Here is a 20,580-nt window from a genome sequence, read left to right on the forward strand (position 1 = left end):
ACGTATATAAACGTTGAGTTACTATGTTGCACCCTTGAAACTAAGTTTGTCAACTACACAACAGAAATATTAAAAAATATAAATAGACGTAAAGAGCTTCCCCCTAAAACATTACTCTCAACAAAAAAAAGTACCTCCACCGCAACATCCAGATGTGTTCGACCAAGTATCTGGCAACCAACTATGACAACTGCACACGGGTTTCAAAGGCACATCGATATTCATAGCAGCACTATTAAAACAGTCACAAAGTAGAAAAAACCCAATGTTCACCAACTCACGAACAAATAAAATACAGTCTATGTACGACAGAATATTTAGCCATAAAAAGGAATGAACTTTAAAGACAGTATGCGAAGTGAAAGAAATGACACAAAAATCTACATATCATGTGATTCTGTTTAAGCGAAATTTCTAGAATAGGCCAATCCACGGAAATAAAAAGCAGATTGGTGGTTTACAGGGTCTAGGGAGAGAAAGAATGGGAAGTCACTGCCTAAAGTGTACAGGGATACCGTTGGGGTCGTCAGAATGTTCTGGATTTAGATAGGTGTGATGGTTGCACAATCGTGTGAATATATGAAAAGCCACTGAACTGTAAGTTTAAAATGGTTGAAATACTGAATTTCATTAGGTGCACTTTACCTAAATAAAAAAAACTACACAATGGAATTTGCATCCACAATAATATAAGACAATTCGACAGCAAGAGGCACCTATGTTCAGATAAAGGGTAACATATTTCAACAGAAATTTCACCAGAAAAAGATAATCAGAAGGTAAACAAGCATGTTATATGATAACATCATTAGCCGTCAGATAAATGCAACTGAAAAGTGTAATGTTTTACTGTTGCACACCAACTAGAACTGTTAAAATTAAAAAAAAAAAAATAACAAAGACTGATAAACTCTCATATATTGCTGGTGGAAATGGAAAACGGTAGAGCCAATTTGGAAATCTGTGTTGTTCCTAAAGTGTTCAACAGATATTACTACCTGATCTAGCAATCTCGATCATAGCTATTTACTCCAGGTAAATGATTCACAATACCTCGATTCATAGTAGAAACTAACTGAAAGCAGTACAGTACCTCTTAAATAGTAATTAGATAAAGTGTGGTTCGTCCACGGAATCAGCTTCTGATAAACTTACAACATGGATGCATCTCTAAAGTTTTATGCTAAGTGAAAGAATGCAAACAAAATATTTAATGTATTATTCCACTTATATGAAATTTCAGCAAAGGCAAAATAGAGTACAGAAATCAGGACAGAAGATACCAAGGGCTGAGGTGCAGAGGTGTGATTAACTGCAAGATGGAAAGGAGTTCTTGCTGGGGTGCCTGGGTGGCTCAGTTGGTTAAGCGTCTGACTCTTGATTTCGGCTTAGGTCATGTTCTCTCGGTGCGTGAGTTCGAGCCCCGCGTTAGGCTCTGCGCTGGCGCATGGAGCCTCCTTGGGATTCTCTGTCTCCCTCTCTCTCTGCCCCTCCCCAGCTCACATGCTCTCTCTCTTTCTCTCTCAAAATAAATAAAGAAAAAGAAAGGGAGTTCTTGCTGATTGTGGTGGTGGCTATAGAAAAGCATAGCTTTGCCAAAAGTCATAAAGAGTGTAGGTAAAATTTGTAAATTTTACTGTAGGCAAATATTAGAGCTGTAAATGAGAACAATGATAGATAAAAATGAATTCTCATCTAACACTGGTTAGAGAGATCAGTCATCAACTCATGAAAGCAATCTAAAGTGATTCATTCATTTACTCATTAAACAGCTATTTACTGAGCACCTACTCTTTACCTGGTGGTATTCTATACAGTGGTAGTAGATTAACCAAGAAGAAAGGGAAGATTCCTCATTCCATCTCACTACTATTCTGTTGGCCCTTTGTAATGTAGATATTAGGAACCACGTTGTTAATTGATTTAGCTGTTTCTCCCCATAAAATAGTATCTTTCACATCCACCGTCTCCCTGTTTCACAGTACCATTTAGCAGATACTTGTCTTTATGACCATGTGTGTATACATTTCTTCTTCCCTAGATTGGAAACCTTGAGAAAGCAAGAATCATGGCTCTTTTTAAAATTTCCTTATTCTTTCCCCAACCCTGCCAGACTCAGCATACTACAGTCACTAAATGCTTTTCAAATGAACTGAAAATCTAGTCCTACGCCTTTGATAGACACATGTCTGCCAATGTACGGAAAACGCGCAGTTACTTGTTTCTGATTCTACCTCCCCTCTGCAGTTTCATAGTTGAATTCTACATCTACCGTCTACCTCCCTCCCAGTTTACCTCCCCATAAAAAAATGCAAGGAGGATGCTTAGTTGGACACGAGGCTCATAATTCACTCCTGCCTCTCTGGTTAGACAATCACTGACTTTGTATTTTAAACCTCAGGAGGAATTATCACCTTAAAGCTTTCAGAGGGCTCCTTGTGCACAAAATTAAGAAAGCGGCAGTGGGAGAACAGTCCCAGAAACCAAGTCTTCCTCATAAATGAATTTATTTTCTTCTAGAACCGCCTGCCCCACCCCTCCCCAGTAATCCGCACAATTATTCAAGTTGCCTCAATTGCAAACAGGCCCTCCAACTCAATGGCTTCAGGTGCATCCGAACAACTGAAGAGAATCTTGGGAACTTTAATAATCAAAGTCTGCCCCTTTAACATGTTTTGCGAACACCCGCATTCATTCAAAGAGCAACTACTGAGACATTACTGTGTGCCTGTCACTGTTTGGGGAACTTGGGATACATCTGGAAATAAAAGAAAGCCCTTGGCTGTCATGAAGTCTATGATGATAACTGTGTGGACTCTGACATAGCAGTTACACTCTTATTCGGTTAAAAAATACGACCTAAAATACTTTGGCTCAAATACACCTCTAGAAGCAGCAGAATTTAACATATGTGCTAATTCAAATGAAAAAGCCTACACATCGCGAGACCATCTGTTTCTGAGGAATCCAAATCATCTTCAAGCACTAATAACATGAGTATGGTCTACAGGGCCATGAATACTCTGGTTCATCCTTACCGTTTTAGTCGACATTGCCATTCCCAATGTATCCCCTATGCTCCTCTTACAAATCCACACTCTTCGCAAATTGTCTGCCATACCATTCTCGTACAGGCTGTTGTCCCATCAAACATGTTCCTTCTGCCCAAAATGCCCTCATCCTGTATTGCCCACCCATGCAACATCTCTTTACCTTTGGAGACTCAGTTGCAGTCAATATCCATCTGTGAAGTCCTCTGTCACACTAAGCTACACCTGAAAAAGTCATAGTTCTTGTGTGGTGTTATCGTCCCATATACCTTCACTAAAACAAAGGGCAGAGTACAGGGTAATTATTTATTATTTTGTTATTAATTAATTTATAAATACACAGTGAATATGAGAATATGAGTTATAATAAATGTTGACCAAGTGCTTATCGATAAAGGAAATTGAAAAATGCATATATCACTTCCCTTTTAAAAAATATACCGCTTTAGACCTTATATTTACTCAGACATCAAAAGTGGGTACTTGCCCCCCTAGCAGAATGGGAGACCCTCGAATAATCTCTCGCACAGTTTCACTGTACTCAAATGAATTTTGGCCACCTAGCCAAAGTGCTTTAGAAAATGTATTGTTGGAGCACCTGGGTGGCTCAGTTGGTTAAGCATCTGACTCTTGATTTTGGCTCAGGTCATGATCCCAGGGCCGTGGGATCAAAGCCATGTGCTGGGCTCCACGTGGAGCGTGGAGCCTACTTAACATTCTCTCTCTCCCTGTGCCCCTCTCCCCTACTCGTGCTCTCTAAACTAAAAAACAAAAATTGAAAAAAAAAAATGTACTCTTTCGCTTCCAGAATACAAGGGTGGAATTAACGAACATATTTTGTCTAAATGCCTAAGGGAGGTGGCAGGCAGCAAGAAAGGTGGCTATAGTTATTCCTAGACACTGGGTGGTTCTCTTTTCTAAATTATCACATCAGAATAACAATACTGTCTACAAGAATTTGAGGCTAAACTTGATTTGAAGAACTTCGTCTTTATGAACCAGTCCAACATTTTTGTCATATCCAGAAATTAAATGTGGCCTCATTTCATTATTTTGATGTCTAATTGGAAACCGTGCCCCCGGGGCGCCTGGGTGGCTCAGTCAATTAAGCAAGCAACTCTTAGTTCACCTCAGGTAATGATCTCACAGTTCGTGAGAACGAACCCCGGCTCAGGCTCTGCACGAACAGCGCGGAACCTGCTCGGCTTCTCTCTTTCTCCCTCTCTCTGCCCCCCGCCCCCAGCCCCCACTTGCTCATGCGCACTCTAGGGGCAGTTTACGTCGTGGTGGTTTGCTTCTTCCAATTCGGGTGAGCGCATGTCTCAATTCAAATCTCCCTCCACAGGGGGCCGTGTGGCAAGAATCTGAGACTGTTCTCTAGGATCCCACACCGATTCCTGGCCCATCGTCACCAAGAAAAAGGGTAAAGGGGCGCCTGGTCTAGAGACCCTGAGCAGAGAACACTGCTAGGCTGGGTCCCGACTCCTGACCTCGGGAAACGGTATGACACTAAATTTGAGTTATTTTAAGCCAGTAAGTTTATGGTAATTTGTTACACTGCAATAGAAAATTACCTATGTCACAGCATGGTTATAAAGACTAAATGAGTGTAATATTTAAATCTGCATAAGTGCCTGTTAATGAAAAATGCAGATCTGTGAATCATTCAAGAAACTAAAAATGAAGAGTGTCTACATCTGCAAACTCATATAAAGCAGGGAGCAATACCGGGAAAATTTCCTCAACTCTCAATCTTTATTTCCAAATGTTAGACTCGAGACTCATAATTACACTCCTTGCCTCTTTCAAATCAGAACCATTGTGACTACCTCCACAGAGCTGGACTATAATTTATTCTCCATTAATCTAACATACATAATACCCTCAGAAACGGATTCAAATATATTCCTTTTTCGTCCAATACCCACTTAATAACAGTCCACTTCTCTTAAGATCTCTCCAAGCAGAACAGCTCTATGAAACTGAGGAAATTCAACATATTTAATCAAATGTATGCAACCAAGATGAATCACTTTTTTCACAAATTATTCTCAAATTCTGTAGGATGCTGCAAATGAAGCTTCAGTTCTTTTAAAAATTCATTTAGCTTCTTTTTCGACCTCCCATTATACTTAAAATAAAACATCTGTAGCGGTTTAGAAAGCTTAGACTATTAAAACAAAATAATCGACATTTTAGCGCTGATCTCAAGCTGTTCCAAGAACAATGAATCACCAAAGATGCCAATTTTATACTATGAAATAAAAACGTTTCATCCAATAAAAGTTTATGTTCCTGGTGGCAGCCAATTTATTATTTTATTTAGAAAGATTCATTTAACATCCAGCTGTTGTAGGCTATGTATATTTTGGAATATGCGAGGCACTTAGATATTGATTTACATGCGTTAAGAACATCAAAGCAAGTTAATGATTTTCTTCTTTTAAATGATTGTTACATAATCAGGTTGAAGCCTTTTGCAAGCATTTTCATTGCTGGAGCATATAAAATTTAAATTTTACCAACTGACAAAAGAATTATCTCACAAAGACTCATTATATTTCTACATTCCAAATTAGATTGGAAAATAACGTATGCAATAAAAGAACTTTAACCTCACTAAATTTTATGACACGTCTTACCGGGTGTCTTGTGTTATGTAATAGAACCTTCGCTATCCAGTCTGCAACTGCCACTATCTGGGTTTAATCGGTCTGGGTTGTGGATTTCTACAAGAAGCACTTTTCATCCTGGGGGTGGCTGTATGCCAAAGGGAGGACTCCCCCAAGCAGAAATTCTCTGCCTGCTGAAATAATAACTGACCCGTCACGTAGTACGCATGCTTACACTCTCCCACACCGGGGGATGTGAAAAAAATCTTCTTTCCCGGGATGCTGACAGATTCGATCTACTTGGAGTGCCTGGGTGGCTCAGCTGGCGGAGCGACCAATTCTAGAGCGACCCGCTCTTGATTGCCGCTCAGGGCAAGATCCCAGGGTCGTGGGATTGAGCCCTGCATTGGGCACCAGGCTCGGCACAGAGCCTGCTGAAGATTCTCTCTCTCCGGGTGCCTGGGTGGCTCTTTCGGTTATGCGTCCGATCCTTGATTTGGGCTCAGGTCATGATCTCACGGTTTGTGAGGTCGAACCCTACATGGGGCTCTGCACTGACAGTGTGGGGGTCACTTGGGATTCTCTGTCTCTGTTCCTCACCCACTTGCGCTCTCTCTCTCAAAATAAACTTAAAAAAAAAACATAGATTCTCTCTCCCTCTGCCCCTCTCCTCTGCTCGTGCTCTCATTCTCTCAATAAATAAGCAAGCAAGTCAATAAATTCAATCTTCTTTTTTGGGGCCCCACTTTCCCAACCTCAGGGAAGGGTCTCTGATATTTAACACATCACATAAATTGCTAAGGTGCATCACTGTCAAATGCTGTTGGGAACTCTAATCCCTTGGTGTTAAGAGTGGGTACAGGGTTCTTTTACCACAAATTCCAAGTCTACGCTAGGCTTATTAATTAGTATTCATTTCTTTCAATCTATCTATAAATCAGTTACTGTTAACTCTTAGGGTGCTGTATGGTAGTGAGGTAGATGTCTTCACCACTGGAACCAACCTGTTTCACAAACCTAGTGAATCTCTTTCTACTCAAAGGCAGAAGAGGCTCTGTCTCTCACTCCATGAGTTCGAGCCCTACCTTGGGCTCGGTGCTGACCGTGCAGGGCCCACTTCAGATCCTCCGTCCTGCTCTCTCTCTCTGCAACGACCCTGCCTGCACTCTCTCTCTCTCTCAAAAATGAACATAAAAAAAATAAAACTTAAAAAATTCAAAAAATTATTTTTTGGAATAATTCTGGATTTCCCATAAAGTTTTGAAGATATGTTTATTTCCATCTCTGATCCAGTTCCCTTTAATATTATCTTAATACATTTGTCAAAATTAAGAAACCAACGTTTGTTTCATATTAAGCAAGCTCCAGATGTTATTCAGATTTCACCAATTTTTCCACTAACGTCCTTTTTCTGTTCCAGGACCCAATCCCGGATGCCACATTGTATTTAGCGCAATGTGGTCTTTGCCAAGAAACAAAAAGAAAATGAAGGTCTTCCACAAGCAGCAGAAGTCTAGATTCTTAACGCAAAAGCTTCTAGGGATAGGCAAGATGAGGTGACTCCCATTCTTTCCTCCATCGTCCACAGTAGCAGGATAAAAATCACTACTTCAGTAAAGTATCCTGCCACAAGTGTTAGCAAATCCCTTTCTCATTTAACAATACGTTTCAACCATAAACATATCTTTATAATGAGATGTCAGGAAAGCGCTGTCAGAAAAGAGCTGTGATTTGCCACATCATATAAATACAGCTTTGACATTCAGGGCTAATTTTATTAGCTATAATCCTGGAGATCTTTCCACAATACTCTGTTGCTTCCCAGCCCTTCTCTGAGCCAACAGAGACTCACAGACTTGAGACAACTTAAACAAAAATAAAATTAGATAACGGAGTGAAACGATGAGGTAGGATATAAATAAATTAGCTGTTTTTTACATATGTATGAGTATATATTAGATAATACCTAACAGGGACAAAAATCGTACCGGTATTCTGAAATCAGTGCCGTCAACAGTCAACCAAATCCAATTATAACAGATTTAAAGAGACATTCCAGACTCCATTTTGTATCAAATACTGTTTGAAATTCATCAACGATCAAGCGGTCTCTTGATCACTTTTTTCATTTGTACACCACTGACATTAGGATTCAAGGTGACATGTACAAGTAGCGTTTTCTTTGGCGGGGCGGGGAGGGCTGAAGTCTCTTTTCCTACTTTCTTGCTCTAAAAGGAATCCATGCTGTCCTTGTGGAATTATGTAATTAAGAGAGTTTAAATAATTTACGCAAGTATACCACGGTGGTCATAGCAATAGGCTTCAGCTAAACATGGCAAGATAGTTTGTTGGAAGGTAAGAATTCAGTGTTAAACTTCAATATTAGGACTATGATTATTTTTATCTCAGAACGAGCCTGCTTCCAAGGTCCCGTGACATTCAGAAACTCAAAAGATTAAACCTGTTGCAGAATCCAAATCTTATAATTTACGGAATATCTACATTGGATACTCATGAAACTCACAGAAGTTTTAATTTCTAAGAAAAGGTTCCACCTAAAATGGCTATGTGACATTCTGTTTCATGATTGGTAATCCGTCAAATTTTAAAAGTGCCTGGAATTACAAGTAGAAATTTCTTTCCCTCCCTTTTTAGAAGTCTATTAGAACATAGCAGTTTTCCTTTATAACTAGATTTCTACTGGAGGAAAAGAAGTATTCAAAAGAAGATTTCGGGAAAACATATTCTTTGCTTGTTTAATGATCCAAATTTCCCATGAATCTTTATGCATTTTGTCTATCTTTGCCAAGAGGGAACAAGTGTAATGGTTTGTGGTCTACGCTTAGAACCAAAGAGCGGATCCCTAACTGAATAGAAAAAACGTATCATGCCTCTCTTGGTTATTCCCCCTCTAGACCCGTCTTCATTACAGAGCCTTTTGGGGTTGCTCAAGAAACATCTACTTTTGAGCTTGGGTCTCCCCCAGACTCCCCACCAGTTATATTCTTCTGTCTAGCCTAATCTCCCCAAATGACATGCTATTGACAAAGGAAATACTGGTGTGCTCATTCGTGTACAATTCAGTGTTTCTCCCTGTGTGGTGTTACATGTGCTATTTCTCCGTCTACTGAATATTAGGAAAAGGTTTCAAATATCATGTCTAGGGAAACAAAGACGTGACAAACCTCACGCAGCAAATCAAAGAATTCTCTATTACTTTTTCTCTTCCAGTCCTTGAGGAAATTTCAGTATATTTCTTCGCATAATTTTATGCACACTGGCACCTTACCAGAGTGCGGTTTGATTACCAGACAATAACGAGTGACATCTGCTGTAATTTATCCCTCTTCTAAACTGGCTTCGCTACACATCTCCTCTGTCGCGTGGTCTTTCTGAACTCCTTTTCCTGCTAAAACTACATTCCAGCAAATTAAGTGTCACCCTACAAATCCATCGAGAACCAACCAGGTAGGGATGCACAGTGTCATTTCCCACATTACACGTTCCTTCTTGCAAATAACAGTAACTGCTTGCTTACCTGAAAGCTGACTGAACCAGCATCGTTTACAAAACAAATATAGATTGACCAAGAAATAAACTCCTATGTTAGACATTTAAAAAATCAAATTTTTCCAAATTTGATGGGGGCTAAGGGCTTCTTCGGACATGTTGTCGAGTGTCAGGGCCTTTACTGCAGAAGTCTCAACCATAATGCAAATATTACCATTTTCAGTTTCTGCTTCTTTAAAGGGAACCTAGAAACTTGTGTAGAAGGCTGCATGTAATACTTAGACGCTTTTGTAATTTCTCTCAATATTTTATACTTCCCTCCTCCCATATCTAATTTGACAACTCGTGTCTTAATGAGTCATCTTTGTACTCTTTTTAAGATATTCCTCTCGTTTTTCCATAGAAACCTTTCAAATTCATGGGTCTTCCGCATACATCATATTTACTTAAATTAGATAACTGTGATACTAAGTAGAAGCGGTATGATCAGGGTCATGAACATACACAGCTACCTTTTGGAAGGCACACCACTCAGCTGTGGTGGAGACAAATGCGGGGTCACCTCAGGGCGCCCTGGTGGGTGCCAGCCTGCCCCAGGCACTCGTCCGCGTCTGCAGGAAGAGGTGTAGATTAACCTGATGAGGAAGTTTGCTGAGCTCAACAGCATTTCAGACACTACATGGGGCGGGGGGAGTGTGGGAAGGAGGCAGGAGGAAAGAAGAAACTTCTTTGGCAAATGAGAAAGGGATAGTTTTATATAAATATATGCATAAACATCACTTTATGTTTCTGAGAGTATCCGATCACCTGCAATCCCAAAATATCTCCTCTCAGACATGCTGTACTCTAAAGGAATTCTTTCCTGAGAAATGTCCCTGATGAGTTCATTTTCTAATTTGAACTTGAATTAATTACCTTAAGCAATTTCACAAATGCCCCTAAAATATCTTCTTAAAGATGTTATCGAAAGTATACTATGTAACTAGAGCTCAAACTGGAAAAGCGACAGCTTCACTTTCTCCCCCGTGTCTTTAATACGTATTCCAAGTTCCAGATATAGAAATAATGCAGCCAGTACCGCCGGGTTCAACAAAAGAGATGTTGATTGAAATGACTCAAAAGTATCTTTTGGAGGTGAGAGTTATACTTTCATTTTGCCCACCTAACAGCATAATGCTTGGGAATTCTTCTCAGAATTAAGACTCCTGAAATTTTCCCATCCTTAAAATACACGTTTAAAGTTCCCCATTAGTCAACTTCTCACAGCGTGTGCTAAAAATACACCAATAGAAATTACATTCAATGAGATGCTCTCTTGCTAGGAGCCCCTATTTTTAGCAAGCAGGTGACGGTTCTGAAATTAAAGATTGCTTCTAATACATAAAACGTTCACACTTTAAAGTATTCGGTTCCTTTCAAACGTCGTCAAACTTTTCTAAGTGAGCAACCCCAGAGGCAGTCTTCTTCTAAGAAGAGCTATGAAAGGTCAACTTTCTTTTGAGGGCACATAATGCGAGATCACAAATATCAGGAACCGAAACTTGATTTTACCCGGGTGATACAGCGGTGCACTGCTCGTTCGGAAGGGTCGAGGCAATGCCTACTTCTGGTTTTTGCTCGCTTCGCTGCATGCAGCCTGCCGTCACTCTCCCTGGTCTCCTCCCCATGGTCAGGAGAGAATTTCCAAAAGGACATTTCTTTCTTTTCCAAGGTCTATTTTGCCATCGCAATGCCAATTGGCGTTTTTTGAAGAGCAAAGCGTTGCGTTTGTAAACTAGGAAGATAAGGTCTAGCAACAGATTGAATGGGCTTTCATTCGCATTTACCTTTACTTCACTCTGAACCTAAGACGTTTGGCAGGTGCTGACCCCAGCCCATTGCCAAATAACTGATTTGTAAGCCTGTATACTGGACGATGCGTTCGTTCTAATTAAAAACAAAACAAAACACCTTTGGGTAAAATGTTTAAGTTGAAAGCAACTTTTTTTGGCAAAATACAGTTCATGTTCTATTGTCAATGTTATCACCACAGCGGCATAAGTCTTGCAATAGTAAGATGGCTTAAATTCCTGGTAATGTGCCAATAAGAACATTAAGATTTCTTTTCCATGGGCCAAAAACATCTAATGGTATCTGCAGGCTTATACGACAGTATAAGTACGTGTGTATATACACACTTATTTTTCCTTTGCGGTACATAGATTTCACATTCAAATCATATTCAAGAGCACAGATAGATTTCCTGAGATATTTTTTCAAAAGCAAACAGCTTAAAAGCCAAGGTTCCTTGAGATAAATGCATATACTATTATAAAAACGGAGTTGACTGGAAAATTATATTATCAGCATCCACCACTGTATCTTTGGTTACCTGGCATTTCAAAAAAATTGTACTTATTTAACCGTAGGACGTACAGTCACGATGAAGAAACAAAGAACGGTACCTGCTTATCAAAAATGTTAACCATTTACTTGATATTAATATTTGACCTACAGTTCTTTTAAGTTTGTCTTCAGAGAGAGTGAGTGTGAATGGGGGAGGGACACAGAGAATCCCAAGCAGGCTCCACACTGTCAGCACAGAGCCTGACGCGGGCCTCAAACTCCCAAACTGTGAGATCATGACCTGGGCCGAAATCAAGGGTCAGACGCTTAACCGACTGAGCCACCCAGGCGCCCCTTGATCTATATTTCTTTGAGTAAACGCTTATGAACGACTTGGAATAAAAGAGGAGAGAAAAAATCTCGAGGCATTTTCTAGTTTTAAGGACATCCAATTGATAAATACATATTAATTTTCTTACCAGGGAACATAAGCACAGAAAGTACATACATATATACAAGACAATTATAAAGAGGATACATATAAGTGCCACCTGAGTCAAAAAAAAAAAAAAAAAGTACTGACAGGATCCAATCAACATACATATATATCCCTCAAATAAATTTAAGTATATATATTGCTTGTATTAGTTTATTTCTTAATGACATGAATGGAATTATTAAAAATACACAATAACTGTTTTTTTCAACACAATGCTTAAGATTGTGGATGCAAGATTTACCATACGATTCGAAATAGGTACAGGCCATTTATTTTCATAGCTGTATAGTATTCAATTATATAAATATACCCAGCCCTGGTTGTTTTGTATTCTGCAGCTTAAGTATTAAATATACTACTGATATGAACATTTTTGCAGATGTAGCCTGATGTATATATTTACTAGAATTACCCAAGGCCTATAGCAAGGAGTGCAATTTATGGTCACAGTGCAGGTATACCTTCCCTTTTCCCAAGTTGTAGCAATTTCTCATCCTACCATAAGTGTATGAGATTTCTCTTTGCTCCATAGCCAGGATAACTTCAATATAAATGCTTTAATTGCCACACTGTCAGCACAGTGCCTGACGCAGGGCTCGATCCCATGGAACCATGAAATCATGATCTGAGCCAAAACCAAGAGTCAGACACTTAAACTGAGCCACCCAGATAACCCACTGACTTGTATTTTTTTAAAAATATATTCTGGGGGCGCCTGGGTGGCTCAGTCGGTTGAGTGTCCGACTTCAGCTCAGGTCACGATCTCACGGTTTGTGGGTTTGAGGCCCACGTCGGGCTCTGCGCTGACAGCTTGGAGCCTTGAGCCTGCTTCCTATTCTGTGTTCCCCCCCCCCCGGCCCCTCCCCTGCTCACATTCTGTCTCTCAAAAATAAATATTTTGAAAATATTTAAAATAAATAAAATATATTCTGATTAAGAGTCTCTGTTGATTATGTATGTTCAGCAAGTACTTCATTCCATTGTCTTTTTTCATTTTCATTTATATGTTTTGCTAAAGAGAAGTTCTTTAATGTGGACATTTTCACCAGCTTCCCTCTAGAAGTCTATTTTTTCTCTCATTTTTTGTTCATTTTGTTTTCCACACAAGTGAAATCTTATGGTATTTCTTTGTCTGACTTATTTCACTCAGATTTATACCCTCTAGGTCTATCCATATTGTTCCCAATGGCAAGATTTCATTTTTTATAGCTGAGTAATATTCCATTGTGTGTGTACATACACACATGTATATACACATGTACACACACACACACACACACACACCACTTCCTTTTCCATTCATCTACTGATGGATACTGGGTTGTTTCTCTGTCTTGGCTATTGTAAATAATGCAAGGGTGCACGAACCTTTTCGAATTTGTGTTTTTGTTCTCTTTAGGTAAATAAACAGTAGTGGAATTACTGGATCATATGGTAATTCTATTTTTAATTTTTTGAGGAACCTCCATACTGTTGTCCAAAGTGCCTCCCCCAACTTACATTCCTACCAACAGTGCATGAGAGTTCCTTTTTCTCCACATCTTCAACTAAGTTATTTTTTAAATTATTTACTTATTTTGAGAGAGGGGGCAGGGGAAGGGCAGGGAGAGAAGAAGAGAGAGAATCCCAAGCAGGGTCCACACTGCCAGTGCAGAGCCCGACGTGGGGCCTGAGCTCAAGAACTGTGAAATCATGACTGGAGCCAAAACTGAGAGTCGAACACTTAACCTACTGAGCCACCCAGGCACCCTGTTGTTCGGGTTTTTAAGTTTAGCCATTCTCACAGGTGATATCTCAGTGGTTTCAATTTGTATTTCTGTGATGACTAGTGATGTTGAACATCATTTCATGGGTCTGTGGGCCACCTGTTAGGTCTTTGTAAAAAAAAAAAAAATGTCTATACAGTACCTCCGCCTGTTTCTAGTTGCATTATTTGGGTTTTTTGGTGTCGTGTTGGACAAATTCTTTATATGTTTTGGATATGAACCCTTTATCAGATGTATCATTTGCAAATCTCTTCTCCCATTCAGTAGGCTGCTTTTTGGTTTTGTTGATGGTTTCTTTTGATGTATCATATATGTATTTATGAATCATATACATAAAATGTGAGGGGAGAGTAAAACTTAGTGCTTTTAGAATGGGTTCAAACTTAAGTGGCCATCAACTTAGTATAGACCACCACATGCATAAAATATTATTAGGGAACCTAATGGTGACCACAAATCAAAAACTTTTGATAGATACACAAAAAAACAAAGAAAAACATCCAAGCATATCACTAAAGAAAGCCATTAAACTACAAGGGAAGAGCATAGGACAAAAAAAACAAAAAAAAAAAAAGACAAAAAAAAACTACAAAAACAACTGTAAAACAGGTAACAAAATGGCAGTAAGTACATACCTACCTATCAATAATGACTCTGAACATAGATAAAATAAATTCTCCAATCAGAAGACATAGGGTCACGGAACAGATAAAAAACAAGACTCATCTATATGCTGCCTACAAGAGACACTTCAGACTAAAGACATTCAGATTGAAAGTGAAGGCATATAAAAACGCTTACCATGCAAATGCAAGTGAAAAGAAAGCTGAGGTAGCAACATTTATATCAAATAAAACACACTTTAAGACAAAGACTGTAATAGGAAACAAAAAAGGACGCTACATGAGGATAAAGGAAGTAATCCAACGGGAGGATGTAACAATTGTAAATACTTACACACCCAACATGAAAGCACTTAAATATATAAACTATTAACATACATAAAGGAAGAAATTGACAGTAACCCAATAAAAATAGGGGGTATTTTCTTTGAGGTGGTTGACATCTTTATTGCTTTGGATTTGGGGGTGTGGGGGCAGGTGATCAGGAGCTCTTAGCGGGGCCACCTGCTTCCTCTTCACCATGATAGGCTTCTGGCTGTACAGGATGGCACTGGCTTTCTGAATGGCGGATCTGGGCAGTACTCCTCCTTGGGGATCATGTGCCTGATGCTGCTGAGGGTGGCCCAGGCTTGCTCGTTAATGGTGGTCCACACGGAGGAGGTGGTAAGTTTTCGCTGGCCAGATGGTGGCTCCGTGACCACCACTACACCTTCGCCGTTGGCCACCGGCTCCATGCCCACAGTCTTGTGGTGATAATCAGCCCATTGTAGCAGAAGGAGTTGCGAGCCTTCAGGTTATTGGGTTCGGTGCTGTATGTCTGCTGGATCCTCTGAATCAGGAGGGCGGGACAGTTTTGCATGACCATCCGCTGCAGTTGGGCAGACACAGCCATTCCTCTCACTATGGCATTGGGAGACGGCAAGAGCAATGGTAGGGGACATCTGCACCCTGCTTAGAGCAATGGATACATCATCCACACAGGTAACACAGAGAAGGTGGTTTTGACTAATACATTTGACGAGATAAATCGAACAGACATTCAGAACATTCCATCCAAAAACAGAGGAGTGTGCATTCGTCTCAATTGTCTTTTTCTTTATTCTAAAGTCCTATTTCAAAAACTATTTAATGGCTATGGATATCACGGTTTTCATCTAAAAGATGCATAGTCCTGCCTTTGCACTTAGGTCTACAACTTAAGTGGACTGGATATTTGCATGTTGAGTGAGGTAGGGTTATACTTTTCTCATTTTTGAAACGGATATCTAACCATCCAAGCTCAACTCATGGAAATGAACATCTTTTCACATGATTCTGCAATTAAAATCCAAACGTGCATATGTGCAAGGCTATTTTGTGGGGCTCTATTCTATTTCATCGGTTTTTTTTTTTTTTTCTGTGAACAGGCCACACTGTCTGAATTATCAAAGGTTTTAAATGAGCCTGATGTCTAGAAGACAAAATCTAACTACCTTGTTTTAAGAGCGTGCCGTTAGTGGATCTCTGAACTTCAATATACATTTTGTAATTTGGTTGTTACAAAAAAAAAAGTGGGAGTTTACGGTGAATGCACTGATCCTATACATTTGCAGAAAATTGACATCTTTACAATATTGATGTTGACAGTGAACCTTAATTTCCATTTATTTCCACCTGATTTAATTTCACCCAGTTTTAATAATACTGCCCTAAGAGAATTTACACTTTTCTTAAATCTAACATCATGTTTGTAAAATTATAAATTGTGTATTTAAAAAATATTTTTTTACTATTTTTTTTCTCATTTTAAAGACATTTCTCAGAGGGCTTTTAGGTTTAAAACAAAATTGAGGGAGGTACAGAGATTTCCCATATACACCCTGCACACATGCAGGGCACCCCCCACGATGAATGTCTCTCACCAAATAGTACACTTGTTACAATTGATAAACCTAACATGAACACATCACGATCACCCATAGTTTATATGATGATGACGATGGTTCATTCTCAGTCTTCTACATTCATTGTATGGGTTGGAACAAACTCATAATGATATCATGCAAGGTATTTTGCCCTAAAAATCCTGTTTTCTGTCTATTCATGCCCTCCCTCCCACAGTAACCACTAATTTACTGTATCCATACTTTTGCCATTTCCAAAATGGTCATGTGGTTGAAATCACGTGGTATGTAGCCTTTGTAGATTGGTTTCTTAAACCTAGTGATATGTACAAGAGGCTGTTTACCATATTTTCAATGCCTGAAAGCTCACTGTCTGGAAGTATCAGTGTATTTACCCAATGACCTACTACAGAGCATTTTGGTTGCTTCCAAGTTTTAGCAGTGAGATATAAAACTGCTATAAACATCTGTGTGCAGTTTTTTTCCCCCTACAAAGAGAGTTTTCAAATCTTTTGTGTAAATACAAAGGAGCGTTAATTGCTGGATCCTACGCTAACCACCAGTTTAGATTTGTATGAAACCACCAAACTCTCTTCTAAAGTTGTGCCATTTTTCATTTCCGCTAGCAGTGAATTAAAGTTCTCATTGCTCCACATCCTGACCACACTTGGTGTTGTCCGTGTTCCAGATTTTTGCCATTCTAATGGGCACGCAGTAGTAGCTCACCGCTGTTTCAATCTGCATTTCTCGGATGATACAGGACGTGGATCGCCTTTTGATGTGATTTGCCAATCACATACCTTCTTTGTGAGGGGCCTTCGTCCCATTTTTTATAGGGTTGTTATGTTTTCAAATCGAGTTTTAAGAGCTCTTGGTACAGTTTGGATAAAAGTACTTTATCATGTGTTGTTTGCAAATGTTTTTCTCCCTGTTTATGCCTTGTCTTATTCTCTGGGTATTTTAAAGTGCAAAAATTTTTAGTTTTAATGAATTGCAGCTTCTTTCTTCCATAAATGTCTTTGGTGTTGTATCTAAAAAGGCATCATCAGACTCAAAGTCACCTAGGTTTCCTCCTGTGATATCTTCTAGGAGTTTCGCGTTTTACATTTAGTTCTATGAACCATGTGGAGTTAATTGTTGTGACAGGTGTAAGGTCTGTGTGTAGATTTTGTCTAAGTGGATGTCCACTTGTCCCAGCACCATTTGTTGGAGACGCTACCTTGCCTCCATTTTGTTGTGCCTTTGCTCTTTTGTCAAAGATCAGCTGACCATATTTATGGGGGTATACTTCTGGGCTCTTCATTCTGTTACGTTGATCTATTTACCTATTCTAATGCCAACACCACACTTTCTTGATTACCTTTATATTAAGTCTAAAAGGCAATGTCAGACTTCCAGCTTTGTTCTTCAATTGCAATGTCATGTTGGCTCCTGTGGGTATTTTCACTCTCCCTGTAAACTTCAGGATCAGCTTTTCAATATCCACAAAAAGTAACTTTCTGGGTTTATAATTCAGATTATCACAAATCTATACGTCATTTTGGAAGAAAATGACATCTTGGCAATAATTACTATTCCCATCTAATAACACAAACTATCCATTTAACTCTCAATATTAATCAGTTCTCTAATTTTCCTTATGTAGATCTTGCATAAATTGTTAGATTTATACCTGAGTGTTTCAGTTTTGGGGGTGCTCATGTAAATGAGATTGTGTTTTCAGTTTCCACTTCCACTTGCTCATTGTTGGTAGCTAGGAAAATAACTGACCTAGGAAATATATTAACCTTCCTATAATCCCTTACTAGTTTCAAGAATTTTTGTTGGTTATTTTGCATTTTGTGCAAAAATGAACCATGAACAAAAAGTTTTATGTCTCCATTCTGAATCTCTATACACTTTATTCCTTTATCTTGCATTACTATATTAGCAAAGACTTCCAGTACCATTGGAAAGGAGTGGTGAGAGGCGGTATCCTTGCCTTGAACCTCATCTTAGCGGGAAAGCTTCAAATTTCTCACCATTCAATGTGATATGACCTATATAGGTCTTTCTGAAGTCTTTCTCAAGTTGATAGATTTTGCCTTCCTTCCAAGTTTACTGAGATTTTATCATGAATCAGTGTTGGATTTTGAGAAATGCTTTTTCTGTATCTATTAATATGATCATGAGATTTTAACTTTTTAGTTGGTTAATGTGATGGATTGATTTTAGAAAACTGAATCATCCTTATACATCTGGAATAAGTCCCACTTGATAACGGTGTATAATTTTCTTTGTTTGGATTGTATTTGCTAACATTTTGTTGAGCATTTTTGCCTCTGAGGTCATGAGACGCATTTGTCGTTTTATTTTGTTGTAATACCATTGTATGCTTCTGGCATTATGATAATGCAGGCCTTATACAAGGAGTTCGGAAGCACTGCCTCTGCTTCTATTCTCTGGAAGATGTTGTACTGGTGTAATTTCCTCCTTAAATATTGTACAGAACTCACCGGTGAACACATTTGTCCTGGTGCTTTCTATTTTGGAAGTTTATTTATCGTGCCTTTACATTTTTAAATACATAATGGTGTATTCACATCACATGGATGTTCTTGTGTAAGTTTTGGCAAATAGTGTCTTTTCAAGGAATTGGCCCATTTCCTCATACTATTCAAATGTGTGAGCACAACGTTGTTGAGTATTCAACAGGCTTTTAGTTTCCACGGGACGTATAGTAGTGACCACTTTTCTCTCGCAGTATTACTAACTTGGTTCCAATTTCTTTTTCTCTTCTCTGAGTTTGGCTTTCCTTGATCTCTTTGAGGAACATGCTTTAGGTTTTCTTCATTGACTCTACTATTTCCTGTCTTCACTTTCACTGATTTATGCTCTGAGTCTTATTTTCTTCTGCTTACCTTGGATTTAATTTGCTGTTGATGCTTTTGTTTCCTAGGGTGAACACTTTGATGAATGACTTTAGATCTTCTTTTAGAATATATGCCTTCAGTGCCAGAAATTTCTCTTCTGTGTATTGCTTCCTTTGCACCTCAAAACTTTTGTTAATTTGTGTTTTCATTTTCATTTAGGGGAAATATATTTTAATTTCTCAAGATTTTTTTTTACATTTTTTAAAACTTTTATTTATTATTGAGAGACAGAGACAGAACATGAGCATGGGAGGGGACAGACAGAGAGGGAGACACTGAATCCGAACCAGGCTCCAGGCTCTGATCTGTCAGCATAGAACCCGACGCAGGGCTCGAACTCACGAACCGTGAGATCATGACCTGAGCTGAAGTTGGACACTTAACCGACTGCGCGACCCAGGCGCCCCTCAAGATTTTTTTTCTTTGATCCATGTGTCATTTAGATCTGTGTAGTTTCATCTTCATGTTATTTTGAGAACTTCCAGTTACCTTTTTCTTAGTGATTTCCAGTGTAACACTACTGTGGTCTGATTTCTACTCTTTCAAATTTATTAAGGTAAATTTCATGCTCCCCAATGTGGTGTATCTCACTGGATGTTTACGTTTGAGAACAATGTGTCTTCTGCTGTTATTGGATGAAGAATACTAAATATGTCAAATTATATACAGTTCGTTGTTGGTGTAGCCAAGGTCAACTCTGTCCTTTCTCATTTTCTGCCAGCTGGAACTACCCATTCCTAAGAGCAAGGTGTGGAGATCTCCAAGTATGATAGTGGATTTACCGGTTTCTTCTTTCAAAGTTACGCTTGTACCTAACGAAGTTTGATGATCTGTTTTCACTCATGTACACATTAAAACAAAAGATAACATCCTGATCTGGCTTTGGCACCAGAGTAAATCTAACCTCATAAAATGAGTTTTGGAAGTTCCCTCCTCTTCAATTTATCAGAACAGTTTGAGGTTTGGTGTAAATTCCTCTTTAAATGTTTGTTAGTATTCATCACAGAAACCGTTGGGTTATGGGCATTTCTTTGTTGGGAGATTTTAATATTAAAATCTCCTTACATGTTAGTGGTCAGTTCAAATTTTCTATTTCTTCCTGATTTGGTCTCAGTAGGTTTTATGTTTCTAGAATTTTATCCATTTTTCCAGGTTATCCAATTTGTTTCCATATAATTGTTCATAGTAGTCTCCTGTGATCTTTTGTATTTCTGTGGTATCAGATGTAATGTCTCCTGTTTCATTCATATGAGTTTTTTGGGGTCCTCTTTTATACTAATCTACCTAAAGGTTTGTTCATTTTCTTTGCACTTTCAAAAAGCCAACTCTTGGTTTCGATGAGCTTTTCTATTGTCTTTTTAGTCCCTGTTTGTGTTCTGATCTCCATGTTTCTAACATTG

The 20,580-nt window shown here is 38.9% G+C and overlaps 1 pseudogene; it reads right to left on the bottom strand.

Moving 5' to 3' along the window:
• Positions 1-11,005: 11,005 nt before the first annotated feature.
• On the bottom strand, positions 11,006-15,277 carry LOC115506911 (annotated as a pseudogene).
• Positions 15,278-20,580: the final 5,303 nt, after the last annotated feature.

The sequence above is a fragment of the Lynx canadensis genome, chromosome X (assembly GCF_007474595.2).
Source record: "Lynx canadensis isolate LIC74 chromosome X, mLynCan4.pri.v2, whole genome shotgun sequence".
NCBI lineage: Eukaryota > Metazoa > Chordata > Mammalia > Carnivora > Felidae > Lynx > Lynx canadensis.